Source organism: Oreochromis niloticus, linkage group LG16, assembly GCF_001858045.2.
Source record: "Oreochromis niloticus isolate F11D_XX linkage group LG16, O_niloticus_UMD_NMBU, whole genome shotgun sequence".
NCBI lineage: Eukaryota > Metazoa > Chordata > Actinopteri > Cichliformes > Cichlidae > Oreochromis > Oreochromis niloticus.
This window is the reverse complement of record NC_031987.2, coordinates 26,868,689-26,884,791: the sequence shown is the minus strand read 5'-3', so window position 1 is coordinate 26,884,791 and position 16,103 is coordinate 26,868,689. Positions and strand designations below refer to the sequence as shown.

The following is a 16,103-nucleotide window of genomic DNA, read 5'->3' as shown; positions in this document are numbered from 1 at the left end:
ACCAAAATTAAACGACCTAGTTGAAAAACGTGTGCCCCAGTTACTTCCTGTATACCAAATGTAGCATGTCAACATTTATTTCGTTTTGGGTGTGTTGTTAATGGACAGGGCTGAGATACCTACAGGAACAATTAATAAAACTAACACCAAAACATGTTTGTAAGTTGTTTAGTGCTAAATCAGTTGTATTCAACATGTGTGCACTAACCACCATAACTCTGCGCATATTATTGTCTATTTACTTTCTAGAGTTAGATATGAAAATGTGTCACAAATAACATGCAAAGTGAAAAAAACAGGTGAAAGGGGACAAGTTATATACTCTTTAAAAAGATGGACACAGATGGAAATATTTGGAACAAGTTCTATGTCAGCATATTGAGTACAGCTTGTATGATACTGCTGATTTTCAGTTTGGGGACAGTGTCCTATAAACTGTCTCTACATGTGAGATTCAAGAGTTTCAGCTCCTTTATTCGTCCTCAGTGTATTATGTTATGTAGACAGTGAGTTTTCTGCTTCTATCTAACAAAATCAAAGTAAATGGGATTATGTTTGTTCAGCTCAGAATACTAAAAACATCTACTTAAAATATTGGTGTCATTTTCCTCCAGAAAACGAGACCCTGGAAAGAGAAAAGAGAAGATGATATAAGATGTATTTTTAATGATCACTATTAATGTCTGTGCATTATCCAGAGAAACCCAGACTGTTGCTGGAAATATGCTGTATGTTCTGAAACAGCACAGACTCAGTTATATTCTTTTCTGTTTCAGACAAGGAAAAACAAATATTTGAAAATGTAGGTAAATGAAAGATTTTCTGTTTGCAAGGAATTGTTTCAATTAAAATTTATTTATATAGCACCGTACTGCAACAACAGTCCCCTCATGGTGCTTTATATTGTAAAGTAAATACCTACGATAATAGAGAGAAAACCCCAACAATCAGATGACCCGCTATGAGCAAGTACTTGGCAACTGTGGGAAGAAAAAACTCCCTTTTAACAGGAAGAAACCTCCGGCAGAACCAGGCTCAGGGAGGAGCGGCCATCTTCAACAACTGGTTGGGATAGACTGGTTAAAAGACACACTGTGGAAGAGATCTAGAGATGAATAATAACTAGTGCTTAAATGCAAAGCGGTGTATAAACACAGAAAGTCAAAAGAAGGCAGTGTAGAAGAAATACTTAGTCCATCATGGGAAAGCCCCCAGCAGCCTAGGCTGGTTGCAGCATAACTAAGGGAGGGTTCAGGGTCACCTGATTTAGCCCAGGGGCCTGAAAGCTGAGGGCTCTGCCTCTCATTCTACTTTTAAATACTCTGGGAACCACAAGCAAGCCTGCAGTCTGAGAGCAAAGAGCTCTAATGGAGTGATACGGTACTATGTGGTCTTTAAGATAAGATGGGGCTTATCTTAAAGATATTCAAGATCTTATATGTGATGATAAGGATTTTTTTTCTTGGATCAAGTGAAGGCTTTTCTGGGAGTTTTTAAGATAACCTGATCATAATTGATCACAGTAGTCCACCTTTTGAAATAAACGCATGGACTAAACATAAGTAGAAATACACAAGAAAATATTCCCTGTTGGGATTTTAGTGAAACAAACTTAAAGCTGTAAATGTCACATGTGTAACAACTGTCTAAGCTGTTGTTTGACAGCAGCAGTGTGAGTCACAATGCCATCACAGGCTGGTTTATTGTAGTCATCGCGGTCAGGGTCACATACAATGATTGTGCAAAAGTTGGATTGTCTCGCAGCGAGGGTACGTGGTTTAAAAACAACACATGTTGATCTAAGTCTGGTTCATAAATATTCTCATAACTTACCACATCCACAGTTCCTGAACTGTTATGAACCTTTAAATAAAAACCCACGCAGTAAAATCAGACTAACTTAGACTACTTTACATAAAAACTGATTTGCACATCTATCCTGATATCACTTTTCCATCGTTGCGTCAAAGATCCGCATCACCTTGCGGATCAGATAATCCTAATGATAACACTGACGCTGAAGCTGACACATTTCCCAAAGAGCTTTTACCATAGCTGGATAAATTGTTGATCATGTTTCCTTCTACACATTTATCAGAAAAAAATGAAGTGATGACACAGTCAGCACCGTGCAGAAAAGAACCACGTAGCAAAAAATATTGTTGGTTTATAGCAAACCGAAGAAAGAATTGCCTCTTGAGAATTTTCTAAGTTTAAAGTTGAATAGGGATTGTGTAAGCCTCTGTGACTCAACCCCCTGAAGCACCACGAAGCAGTTCTATATGCTCAATACAACTTCCTGTGATTGCACGTGTCTGATAGGGTATTGTAAAACAAGGGAGACTTTTTAAGAAAATAAATGTCTTTATGACACTGTAACCTTACACCACTCTTGGCCTTTTTAAAAAAAAAAAAAAAAAAGAAAAAGCAGAAAAGCTTCATGCCAAAACCTGTTTTAAAAACATGTCAGCACATAAGATATCAGCTATGAAACATTTCCTTTTTATTGTGCAGCCAAGATAAGGGTAAAATTATACGCCGCCACATTTTTGGTTTAATAACGAGTGTGTTTTTCAGTAATTATCTAGAGCAGGGGTTATCAAAGTTCAAAATCACACATCAGACACGCTCAGTACTTGTTTACAGTTTTCTAACCAGCAGAAAGACAACAGCTATGTCTGTCAATATTAGAGAAGTTTGATCTGCTTGGGTGGTTAAAACAGACAAGAAGAGTTTAAACTGAATACAAAAGCTCCCTTTGTGCCCCAAATGTCATAGTATGATCATGCACGAGTGTCCTCGTTCCTCTTCACGCTTGAAATTTCATCAGGAGCTGCTGCTGGTCTTTGGAGCCCTGAATCTAGAAGATGAAGTGGCAGCGGATGTTTTCTCAGTGTACATTCAAACTTAACACCTCTGTATTACCTAGAACAGAGGAAAGGGAAGCAGCCAGCTCCCAGCATCCAGTATAACAACTCAAAGTGAAATATTCAGGGTCAATCACATGTTAATAAAACCTCCAGAATTGTCTTTTCTTTTTGTGCCCTTTTGCAGTTCTGTTAATCAGGTTCACATTTACGCAAGGACAATAGATATTTGACACTCCGCTAGACCAGTTAGCTGATGCCCTTGGCCAAAGCAAATCCTTGTCTTTGGCCACATTAGCCCAACATGGATTCAGTACTGTAAATTGAAAATATGAAGGGACACCTCAAACATAGGTTCATCTCTTTTGTCTGTGTTGGTTCTCAGTCATCCTGGTCATCGTTGTCTAAGGAGCTTGGAAAGAAAAGCGTCTTCTCGGATGAGAGGTGAAACGTCTTCAAGCAACTTAAAGTCCAGACGCTTTTCTTTCCAAGCTCCTTAGTTCATCTCAGTTAATTTTGTTAAATCGGGTTTTCAGACTTCACTTTAAATACATGCAGATGCTTTTGTCAAAAAAGGGGAATTAATGATTACAAGCAAAGTTATAGTCTTTATTTTTTGATTATATCCACTAGATGGTGGCACTGGCTGAGCAGTGGAGATTTTGGATGGTGAGCAGAAGGTATGATTTAAGTGTTTAGGCTTTAGAAAACTTCTCTGTATCAAAGATGATGATCACACAGCAGTTACACTTATCCACATTATATCACAAAAATCTTAAAAGTATTTAATGTTCACTTAACCTAAATCTATGTAAATCTACGCTGTGTCATGAATGCTTTTGGCCCAAATCAAAAAGAAAAAAAAAAGACACTTATGAATGATTTTGTAATTGAAGGTTAAGAGTGGCATAAGGGAGAAAATATGAATGAGCCACAGTATCCTTCAGAGTTAGGTTTGAAAACTATCATCAGCTGTTGATGATCTTAATCAAATATTTTTCAGAAATCCAAAACAAACACAAGCATATATGATCATTTGTACTGATTTATTTTGATGAGATAAACTTAGAAACACAGTGTAGCCATCTCACCCCCTGCTTCATGAAGAATAGGCTGCTTACATTATTTAACATGACCTATTTTACACTGTAAACCCAAACGCTCAAAGAAATTAGATAAATTAAATAATGTAAACTCATTTTGAAAAAAAAAACTCCCCCAAAAACAACACTCCTACTAACTCAAATGGGTTAAGCTAATCAAAAATTTTCTTCCATTTGAGTTAGTTCAACTTATTATTTTTGATCAACTATGAAATATAAATATATAATTTAATTTTACTTATTTATTTAAATTAGTTATTAGGCATTTTGGAAGGTTTTGATTCCTGGGGTCAATTTGACCCCAAACAGAATATATTAGTTTTTTTTTTTAATGTAATGTTTTAAAAAGAATTAAACATTTGTTTAATACAAAAGTGAACAGCAAAAACTGAGCTTTGCTAAACTGAAAAAGTGACTCTGTTATACCCATAACTGTTAAGTTATGTCAACTTATTCCCACAGGATACACAGATGAAAACTTGTAAGTACGGCTTACTACTTGTAAGTAGTATTTACTGAATATTTTTAATATAATTTTTAAATATTTTACTTTTTATTTTAGTCAAAATGTACATCTCAAATGCAGTTAAAATATTGGAGTTCTGATAAGCTTCAGCTTTAAGTTCTTCAACTTAAAAAATGTGAGGCAATCGGGTGCCTTACATTTTTTGAATTCTGCTAACTTCTTTGGGTTTACAGTGTAGGGTTACAAAATGTAATCAGTTTCAGTGCCTGTATACAGTCAAATAACAGAAAGTACAATCCAAAACTATTTCAACGATGTTTAATATTAATTTTCACACTGACCGGGAAGATATTCTAAAATGGTCTTATTTCGTTTCAAGTGAAGCAAGGTTTGTATAAAAAATGAGCGTTTTGAAAAAGTTGAATTCAAATAAAATATTTAATTAAAATAATAATGCCAAGCCTTAGTTTTCTTCTCCTTAACTACATTACACTTGTAAACCTTTAACTCTGCTTTTCTCTTAGTTTTCCTTCTGCGAGGTTTTTCGTGTCTTCTTGCGGAGGTTTGTTTCCCCCACGCGCTCTGACAAAAATTATATGATTGGCTGAGAAGTATCACGTGGGATAACAATACATGTGATTGGTTTGCTTTTTCTGTGGACGTACATCGACTACCGTAAAGACAAAAGAAAAGGCTGCGCAGGTTAAAATGACCTTACCGTAAATACAGAAAACGTCGCGCACAGTAAAATAGAAACTGTACGCCAAAACCTAGTAATAAATCTGGGTCGGTAAAGAGAAAAGGTTGGTGAAAGCCTAGGCCCTACAGTATGGCCAACACCTTATGTCCTAAACCCTTCGGTAATCCCAGAGCTCACCTGAGGCATAATCTGTGAGATTCCTAAACAGTCAGTCAGTGACTCAACGAGCCATCATATAATTTCAAGCCAGTCCCCGCCTTGTCAGGTACACCTCATGTCAGAAGCACACACTATGAAGAACCTTCGAGCTGTTTTCAGTTCCTCACGCTTACACCAGTAGTGTAACACTTTAAATATAAACAGAGGAAAAATAATGTAAAAAAGGTTCAAATTGATGTCACCAGATAAGCATATTGAGATATTATCTGCATGATTTTTCTTCTTCTAGGTTTCCAGCTACATATTTTGCCTGTTAAATACAAAAAAGAACCCACGCTTCACTGTCACGTTTTCGGGAATGAGGAAGTCTTAAATGAGCGTTAATAATAAGAACCAAGATAGAAACTTCTTCTAAGAATCAAGTGGTGAATGTCGCTTTCTCTGTTCAAGACATTAGCTGCAGGACACGAAAGAAACATGCGGTTTGTATAAACTGCTGCTTCATTGATTATGTCGGTAGGTTTGTGTAGTGAAAAGGAGACGGAGGGATGAAGCAGTTGGATTATCGAGGCAGCAACATGTGACAGCTTGCTCTGCTGTCCTGGCGGCTGGTCAGATGGCCTGCAGTCAGTCTCCATTCTCAGTGCAGTATCCCTTCTTTGTCCCGTGTGCTGCTCTCAGTGACACACAACACAGGCAGGGGACAGCCAGAGAGAAGCAACACTTGAGGAAACGTGACAGGCAGCTTTATTAATTCATACAGGCTGATTTTATATAAGATCACAGCTCTAATTCACCGAAGATTGAAAGCGGAATGACCTCGATGAGAGATCTCATTTTACAGAAAAGAAAGGAAGAAAGAGATCTAAAATAGGTTATGATTACTGTGAATGAATTTATGTGCTATTCCTGTTGACTGGTAACCTTTGCAGGGCCTATCTTGCCTCATGATGGGATAACGGATCCAAAATAAGACTGAAGGAATTATAAGTGTAGTAGAAGAAAGAGAGTTTGGTATCACGATGTCCTCAAAGCAATGAGTCATCTGTCCTAATCTACCATTTTTATTCTGTAAACTGAGTCTAATCGACACAATGTGTTCCCGTGTTTAGTACAGCTGTCAGACCACGTCCAGTTAATGCAAGCCTTGTATAACTGGAACTTACCTCTTCCTGTCGTTCCTGCCAAGTGCACAGAGTCCGTCATCACCGGCACGTGGCCCCGATACTATTCAGAAAAAAAAAACAACACACACACACATGCGCTCAGGCTACTGACTGCCTGGAACACATACGCACTCACAGCACCACCTGTCTTCCTGCTCCGGTGTGCTACAGTTTATGTGTGGAGTCAGTAGGGGTGAGCTATGAGAGCGGTGAGCGGCAACACGTGAGGTTCCTCCCGCTGGCCTTCACACATGCAGCAGGCTGTGCGTGTATGTGTATGTGTGCGTTTGTGTTATTGGATTGCTTAACCGCTATTAGCCCAACTCCAATTCAATAACTGGGGTTCAACAATTAATGGTTATTTACGTTATTATTTCATAGAAGTATTGTGAGCCCCACCACACCACCACAGAGACACGCGTATTTACGCATACGTGCCTTCCACAAAAGGCGAGGACAATGAAGAAAAAGGACATTTCCTCATTCAGTTTTCGGCTGAACAACATCCTTGAATGATTTGTACAGCGACACAAAAATGGGAAGTATGCACTAATGATGTTTTCATTTCCGTCTGTTTACATGGAAAGGTGATTACAGGCACTGTAACAGCAACACTAGTTTCTGGCTTCAGTCTATCAGACCGCACCTTACTCTGGCAGTAACTATGTGGTGTTTTGTTGGTCCTTGAAATGAGCAGGGAAATACAGTATTTTACAAAACAATACATACCAAACTGAGGGTTTCTTTCTGAGTTATTGATATGATGAACAGTTCAGTAACAAAAACACTGTGATAGTCAGTGTCATGGCACCTTACTTATAAACTCTACTAGTTTCCAGATTTGCTTTGCCTTGCACGCCTTTCATCATCTTGTTAACATGAATTAATTTAATATGTAATATAAATCTAGGAAAAACTTCTGTACAAATAAGTATTTACAGTATAATACATTAGTTTTTAATTCAAATACGTTTTATATTTGACATTATAATACATTTAAAAGAGATGTACTGTATAGAACATGAACTACCAGTAACTGATATGAATGCATTTCCTGATGAGTGCACTTAAAGAGGGCGTTACGTTGTACATGCAGATTTAGATGGATTTCTTTTCCTGCAAAGGGATTCAATTATGCTGTCTGAATGCAGCAAATTAGAGTTATTACAACATTAGATCTAGATTAGATATATTTGGATTGGAAAAACTCGTCTTAAAACCCTGCAAACAGGATGATACTTCAATCTGTCACCCATTAAAATATTTAAATCACACTTTACCTGAACACACAGAAACAGCACAAGGTATTCAAATGACTGAAACCATTTAGAAAGATGAGGAAAAATGGACTAAATTAGAAACAATTCAAATATAAATCACTTTTGTGTGTTAACTGGGTATTATACATAATTACTGTCAGGTTTGAATACAAACACAAGACTCAAAGCTGGCTGAAATAACCCAAACAAATCTTTATTAAGGCTTAATAATGCAGACAGAGAAACAAAGTCCAACATGCAACAGACAATAGAGAACTGGAAAAACATTGCCTGGTTTGATGAGTCTCGATTTCTATTACAGTATTTGGATGGTAGGGTCAGAGATCGGCTAATAGCGTGGGGGATGTTTCATTTGCACACTTCACCCTCCTTGGTACAAACTGAGCATTGTTTAAATATCACAGCCCACATGAGTATTGTTGCTGACCATGTCCATCCATCTGTGACCACACTGTTCTCATCTTCTGATGACTGCTTCCAGCAGGATAACACACCAGCTCACAAAAAGCAAATCATCTCAAACTGGTTTCTTGATCATGACAGCGAGTTCACTGTCCTCAATTAGCCTCCACAGTCACCAGCTCGAATTCCCATCATGGGAAAATCACATTGTGAATGTGCAACCGACAAATGTGCAGCAACTGTGTGACAGCATCATGTCAATATGAAGCAAAATCTCTGAGGAATGTTTCCAGCACCTTGATGAATCTGAGTCACAAAGAAGTCTGACGTTCTCAAGGAAAAAGTAGGTCCAACCCAGTACAAGCAAGGTATGAAGTGGGCAATGAGTGTATGTACACACACCGAGGCTAGTTGGAAACTGGGAATAGGAAGGAAATGAGACACGGTTGAAAGTCATCAAGACAGTCACAGGGAAGGAAGCAGAACTTAAAGCAGGTTACAAAAGACAACTAACTGTCAAAGTAAAACAGGAAAAGTGAACCCGACTAAATACAGAGACACGTACGCTGGCGAAGCAGGAATGAACCAAACACAACCAAATCATAATAATTATAATAAAACTGGCAAAAAAGCCCCAATATAAAAGAATTATAAGAAAAATGAAACACAGGCAAGACCCAAAATAAATCCATCCCTTAAAAAATAAGACTCAAACCTAAACAGAGCTCCAGATTCAGATGTATTAACTAAGGTTACAAACTCAAAAACACAGCTCATCCCAGGGATCACGACAACTACACTGTTGCCTGTAACGATGGCATACAACCAGAAGCTACACGTGTCTTTGAGTATGAAGCAGTGAAGCACAGTTTACCACAAGATGGCAGTCTGACTTCTGAGGACGCCATCTGGTTCAGACATAGTAGGCAAAGTTTAGTGTTGTGCATGTTCGGCTGTCCTGATATTGTGCATGTTTACATCATAATGACTTATTATTCCTATTGAAAGGTGATCAATAAGTAAATCTATTACCAAATAAAATATTGCAGGCTTTATTATTAACATTGTTTGATCAGACTTGAAGTTTCCTACATTCAAAGAAGTCCAGGTTTCCTCTTATATTTTCTCAGACAGATGTATAGAAAGAACATTTTTTAAATATATATTAAATCACTAATCAAAAATGTCTGCAACACAGTTTACTTACATTCATCAGTTTCCCTATTTTTATTTTTCCCCCCCTTTTGTCACGAGTTATGGACATTTTACCCCTTTTTCTTTGATTCCTGCATCATCCTACCACACTTTCTTTAAATATGATAGCTCCTTGAGACCTCTGATCTTGAATGTTACTGTAAAAAACAAAATTAATTGTTATTATTCTGAGGAAGAGACACATTCATGCACATCAGACAAATTGAGGGCCATTATTCTTGTTATATATTATTCATGTTTCAACATCTAGAAAGAATTTCCATTGAGCTTTCACGGCCAGGTTACTATTTCCATAAATGCATCTTGAGCATAAAAAAAATCCCTCTAAAATATTTAGTTGAAAGAAAGCCAGAGCCCCCGGAAATAGCAAACCCTCAAAGGAAATGAATACATTATGAAATTATTCCATTTTCTATTGCAGTTATAACATATTTATAATAAAAAACAATTCACAAATAGAACAAGTTTTCTATTATGCTAACTTTGACTCTGCTCATACAACAAAAAGAAAAAACTACTACTACTGATGTAATGAGTGTTTTTCTATGTTCCTACGATGAACTGTAATGGTGAGTAGTGGATAGAGTCATTGAGTTGCCAATAAGCTCTCGCACCAATAAAAATACTCAAACTTTTATTGTGCCGTCTGTTATTGATCGACAGAAATTGCTCACAGTCGATTCTTACCAGACAACACGACTGATTCTGGGAAAGTGCTGTTCCTGATGAGGATGCTGTGAGTCACTGTGCTGTGACTGTGTGTACCAGCAGAACTCTGTCAGTAATGTAATGTCTGAAGCTCTCGGCTGTAACTGTCCTGGTTAAAAACAGTTAATACTTCACAGGATGATTGGACATGATTAAAGGGAGATGCCTTTGAGGAGGTGGCTTTGGCTTTCACATTAGTGAGAGCGGGATCTTGTTACTTCAGTGTTAGCAGCCTTGCACTGGCTCCCTGTGCATTACAGAATCCAATACAAAGAGGCACTGTTAGTATTTAAATCCTTAAATGGTCTTCCACCTTCATATGTGGTAGATAAGCTGTGTCCATGTACTCCTTTAAGACTGCTTGACTGCACAGTGGCAAGTTTAAGCTTTAATGGATGGGAGCTTTGGGCTTGTTTTTCTGGTATTTGTCCAGGGTCCACGGTTCCATGCTTACAACTTTATGGGAACATTTTGGGGAAGGCCTTTTTTGCTCTGGCATGACTGTGCTCCAGACACACTCCAAAATCTCGTAGAAAAACTGCCCAGAAGAGTGGAAGCTGTTATAGCTGCAATGGATTTAAATAACCCATTGGATCTATAATTGGGTTTAAATTATTGGGTTTAAAAAGATAGGCTTGACCTGGGTTAAAGAGAGAGTGTATCAATTATTCATCCAAAGCACACTACATCACATGGAAACTCAGTACACACAAAACAACAGACACCAAAAATGTGGAAATGAATCATAAAGCAATTATCTCCTATGTGCTTAGCTTTCCCCAAAGTTTCCCTGCAGTCAGATTTTTAAGAGAAATTTTAATAAACCAGCCTTTTACGGTTCAGATAAGGTCTTTTTTTCAGGGAAGGGTGAGCCGCTAGTAGAGATTTGTCATCTTTGTTGGTGCATTGAACAGTTAGTAAGATTCAGCCTAGAGTCAGCCAATAACTATTGTGTGAAAGGACCGTAGAGTTTTGAATCATGACAGTACAGGCTGGTGACACATCACAGCTAATGCCACCGCATTGTAGCCAATCAACTCTTCCTTTCTGAGCTCCCACTTTCCTTTCATTAAATTTTTAAAAAGTTCTGCCAGAATGGTAACATGTCTGACTGTCATCAAAGTGAGTTTAACAGGCTAGATGTGGCACCTGGGCCACAGGATCTGGAAAAATCTGGAAAGAAGGAAACCCATCTTAATGCATGCTGAAGATGTGTACACGATTCACTGAAACTGGAATGCTTTAGGATTCTGACAAAACAAAAAGAAAATTGAGCATATCATGATGCACGCTCAATCATCCAGGTAAGGAAATCCCAGAAAGTTGATTCTGTTCATCTGGATGTAGAGTTTTCAGTCGGAGAAACGTTTTGTTACTCATCCAAGTGACTTCTTCAGTTTCAGCTGACTGCAGGTTTCCCCAACCTGACTGTAACTAGCACCACTGATAAGAACGGACTGTCAGGTCAGTTTCATTATAATTAATAAACTGATCAGCTGGTCTTTGATCAATGTGCAGATCAAAGACCAGCTGATCAGTTATCATTGATAAATAGTCTTTGATCACATTATTGCAAAATTTCATGTACAGTATCCTTCTATTCCTATCAAACAGATGAGGATCAGTGTCACACAGAGTGAGGGAGCTTCCATTATCGTTTGAATTGTCCTCCAGAGTATGTTTCAGCTTCTATAATAAAAGTGCTTTTTATTGAAGCTGTAAGCAAAGTGCTTCATCAGCTGGGCCAATATAGTGTTTATGTGCTAACTTACACAGCTCAATCCAGCAGACTCCAAAGATTTGCTTATTGAAAGTACAAATCACACAGCAGGTTGAAGATTTGTGTGATCGCCAAGTCTGTCAAACTGAACTTCAGCCCCCAACCCCAGAATGGTTGCTGGGATATTACCCAAGCAAAATCAAGATGATCACACATTTCTTCAACGCCATCATCTGCAGAAGCTAGTCCATGACTGGTAGTGTGTTTCTATCCAGGTGTTCTTTTACTGTACTGGCAGTGTGTTTGGGATCATTCCATACATCCGTCCTATTCTGCTTATCCAATTCAGGATTGTGGGGGTGAGCTGGAGCCTGCCCCAGATACCACAGGGTAAGAGGCGGGGTGCACCCTGGACAGGTTGCCAGCCTGTCACAGGGCCAACACACAGAGGCACATAACCATTCATACTAAATGGAAGATTGGTGGTTCAATCCCTGACTGCTCCAGCCTCCATGCCAAATATCCCTGGGCGAGATACTAACCCCAGGTTGTGAATGTGTGTGAATGTTAGATAGAAAGCACTTGAGCATAAAAAAAAGTGCTTGTATGAATGGGTGAACGGGGCATGTTGCACTTATGCACTATGAGTGCTCAGGTAGAGCAGAAAAGTGCTTTATAAGAAGCAGTCCATTCACACCAATGGGCAATTTTGAATCGCCAAGTAACCTAACCCCACTAACAGCATGCCTTTGGACTGTGGGACGAAGCCAATCAGATGCTTTCAGCCCTCTACCCCAAAATGATTGCTGGGATGTTACATGGTGGTGTTGCATGGTGAATCATTTCCATCAATACCACTGACTGAAATGTAGCCCCAATCCATAACACAGCCTCCAACAATGACAATCTGAACAACATCATCATATATAAGGCACCAAACTTGGATTATAAACAAACATGAGGATGAAATTGTTCCGCTTATTCTCACCTGCTGATGTCAAACTCAGCAGGTGAGAATATGTAGAGAAATATGGAGCGTGTTTAGGTGAAATATTCTTTTGTAGTTTATATGTGGGGTGCTAACCACTTGTTAAAAGTAAAAGAAATAGTATTTTTATCTTATCCTATTGTATATTTTACTCTATTTATTCTACTGTATATATTATTCTATTTTTATTCTATTCTGTACAGTTGTGTACTGTATTTATTCTTTTTTATTTTTTATTCTAATTGTCCTTCATAACTTTTGCACTGTCCACTTCCTGCTGTGACAAAACAAATTTCCCACGTGTGGGACTAATAAAGGTTATCTTATCTTATTACATAGCTGTGTAATATTTGTCATAAAATGTTTCATTTATCATCTGTTTTTGTACTAGAGTTTGGTAGCCTGTTCTTCAGATCCTTTACACTTTCATGAACAGTGAGTTCATGAAAGTCCACATATGTAGTGATACTGTATGAACACACACACAGAAAGTCTCAGTTTTTTGCTGTTTAGTTCTTTCATCCAGCTACTGCTGGTATGTGAGGTAGGGTTACGTCTTCTTCCACATGTGCCTCTGTCTCACCAGTGGAGGGTGTCCTGTGACTCTTGCTGACTAAGTTGCATTGGTCACTGTGTATTAATAGATGGCATCTGTCAGAGGTGCTGCTCGGCTATTAGAGTGATTTACCAGTGTTTCTAATGCACCCTGAGTTAGGTCAGTGAATTGTGTACTGTTCTGTAACTTGATCAAGTATTATTATTCAGATGTTCAGCCACAGCCACTTTGTAAAGGAGGGTAATTAGGTTTGTTTTAATAAGAACCACACATGCAATAAAGAATAAACATCCGCTCCCCTGTGGTGTTGAAGTAATTGTATGTAAATGTGTGTGAAGCTGAATGGGTGCTGAATCCACTGAACTGAACCTCCAAACATACAGGTGTTAATGCCTTGCTTTTGCTTTGTGTCGTCAGACTCCAATGCTTGTGTAATTTTCTTCATAAGAGAGATGCAAAGCCAGTCAATGAAATAATCCTTTACAACATTAAAGGATATAACAGTCCATATAAACTCACCCTCCACTTTGCAAGCCATATTTTTGTAGTTTGACCTTGGTGGCCTAGTGTACTATTAAATAGCCAAGTGTAATGTCTTTGTATCAAAGCCTTATAAATACCTCCTTTCCTTCTCTGACTTCAGTGATCAAGGAAAAGTGTTTAGAAAAAGCCAAAGGACCTACATTTTTTGATTAGTTATATACTCCCACTTTGTTAGATACACCTGCTTAGCCGCTTGTCGAACAGGTGTACCTGTACCTGCCGTGGCATGGTGCCTGTTAGGCCGGTCTGACTATTTCAGACCAGCTGATCTACTGGGATTTTCCCACAGAATGGTTCAAAAAGAGAAAGCCTGAGCTTGTAGGTGGACAACAGTAGGTCAAAAAACCACTTGTTACAACCAAGGCATGAATGCACAACACATCAAACAACATTTGAAATACTTGGGGTTCAGCAGCAGAATCTCATACTGGATGCCACCCCTGTCAGCTGAGGCTAAAGTTAGCAAAAGGTCATTAAAACTGTGCAAAAGACAGTTAAAGGGATTTAAAACTATTCTTCCAAAATATACATTTATTAGTTGGATGATTGGGACTGAGAGCAACATGTCAGTCTCAAGTCTCCCTTACATATGCAGCTGGGTTGAGAACTGCAGACTGCATACGATTCACATCATTTTCATTCTCTTCAAACTCTTTAGCCAGCCTTCAGCCGCACCCTATGGATGGGCTGTGTCGCTAGAAGAGACCACTACAGACATGATGAAAATGTTTCATCACAGGATAAACACAATTACCCTCCTTTTAAGGGGACAAGTAGAGCCAAACCATGTGAGCATAACAGAGGATCAGACCCATGGTAGAGGTTACGGTTTATGAAATTCCCTTTTTCTTGTTTTCTGTGTTCAACCACAGAGTTTACAAACTAAAACCAACTGCTTATATTTCATTGTTAGATTCTGATGACAGCTCCATTTAACAGTGATAAATGGGTCAAAGTTTTCGCTGTGAGTCCCAGTTTATGCTGCTAGCCAAAGAAAAAAAAATATATTTTCAGTATTATGGATTTGATAACTTTTAGAAAATTACTGTAGCTCTGCCATGTCCCTTGAGGTGCCATCAAACACTTCCAGCTTCATGATGTTTTTATCTCTTGTGATAAGAAGTCTCTTAAAATCAAAAGAATAATAGAAATAATAGCAGCTTTTGTCTCCTTTCTAAAGCATCAAATCATGTTACTGTGCACATCCTCGAGCAAAATATATATATATGTATAATTTGATCACAGGTCACAAAAAAGTGTTGAGCAATGCCCTTTAAAGTGTATGTGTTTTCAGGTTCCCCGAGGAGTACTTGCACTGCATCGACCATGTGAGATACGACACTGTGGGTCATTTTAAAGGTAATGCCTGCTGGCGGGGCAAGCTGAGTTATGGGGTTAATAAGGAGAAGAGCATTGATGTGCCTTAACAACAGTGTGATGTGAACTTACTCGTTAATGCCAGCGTGTGGTAAACACCCCAACAAAAAACAATGGAATATCAAGAATCTTTTTTTCTGTTAAAAGCTGACTCTGGAGAGGAGCTTCCTGTCGTTCTGGTTGGTTTGAAAGGCACACAAACAATTTAAAAGACTTTAAAAGATCTTTGGAGCCTCTTAGCCCTACATCTTTATTTCTTTGCAATTACACTGTGTCGATAAGTAAAAGCAGAAGGGAAGCTCAACAATGGTTGGCAAATTCAGTCTCAATTTGGCAACCATTCTGTTTCACTTTTGTGACCAGCTGATCACACGCAACCAATCCAATCCATTTAGGCATCCAGACACGGTGAAAAGACGGCCTGCTGAAGTTCAAAATGAGGATCTTCATGAGGGAAAAAGAGTGATGTAAGTGACACTGAACAAGGTTGGTGCCAGATGAGCTGGTCAGTGTATTTCAGAAACTGCTGCTATGCTGGGATCTTATATATATGTTGTATAACCATTTTTACATTAACTTAAAAGAGAAAATATCCAGTCAGCAGCAACTGTCTTGTTACCTCATTGATGCCAGACTGCTTTAAGCTGCTGGAAAGGTAACTGAAACTCAGGATATGCTCTTCTGTTGTTACAACCAAGGTATGCAGAAGAGCAGCTCTGAATGAACACGAACAGAACATGTTGAAACTTGAAGCAGAATATTTATGTTTATTAAAATATATTACTTGTATGTTTGAAATAAAGATGTGGTTTATATCCAGATTCAGATGCATATGGGCTACAGCAGCAGAAGA

General features: G+C 38.4%; 1 long non-coding RNA gene across 1 annotated transcript; it reads right to left on the bottom strand.

Annotated features, from left to right (window-relative positions):
* Positions 1-5,825: 5,825 nt before the first annotated feature.
* LOC112844183 (uncharacterized) lies at positions 5,826-6,621 on the bottom strand. The gene is made up of 2 exons (XR_003216856.1): positions 6,462-6,621; positions 5,826-5,966 (listed from the first exon to the last, which is right to left on the bottom strand). It is a non-coding gene; the product is annotated as an uncharacterized LOC112844183 (long non-coding RNA).
* Between the last annotated feature and the right edge of the window lie 9,482 nt (positions 6,622-16,103).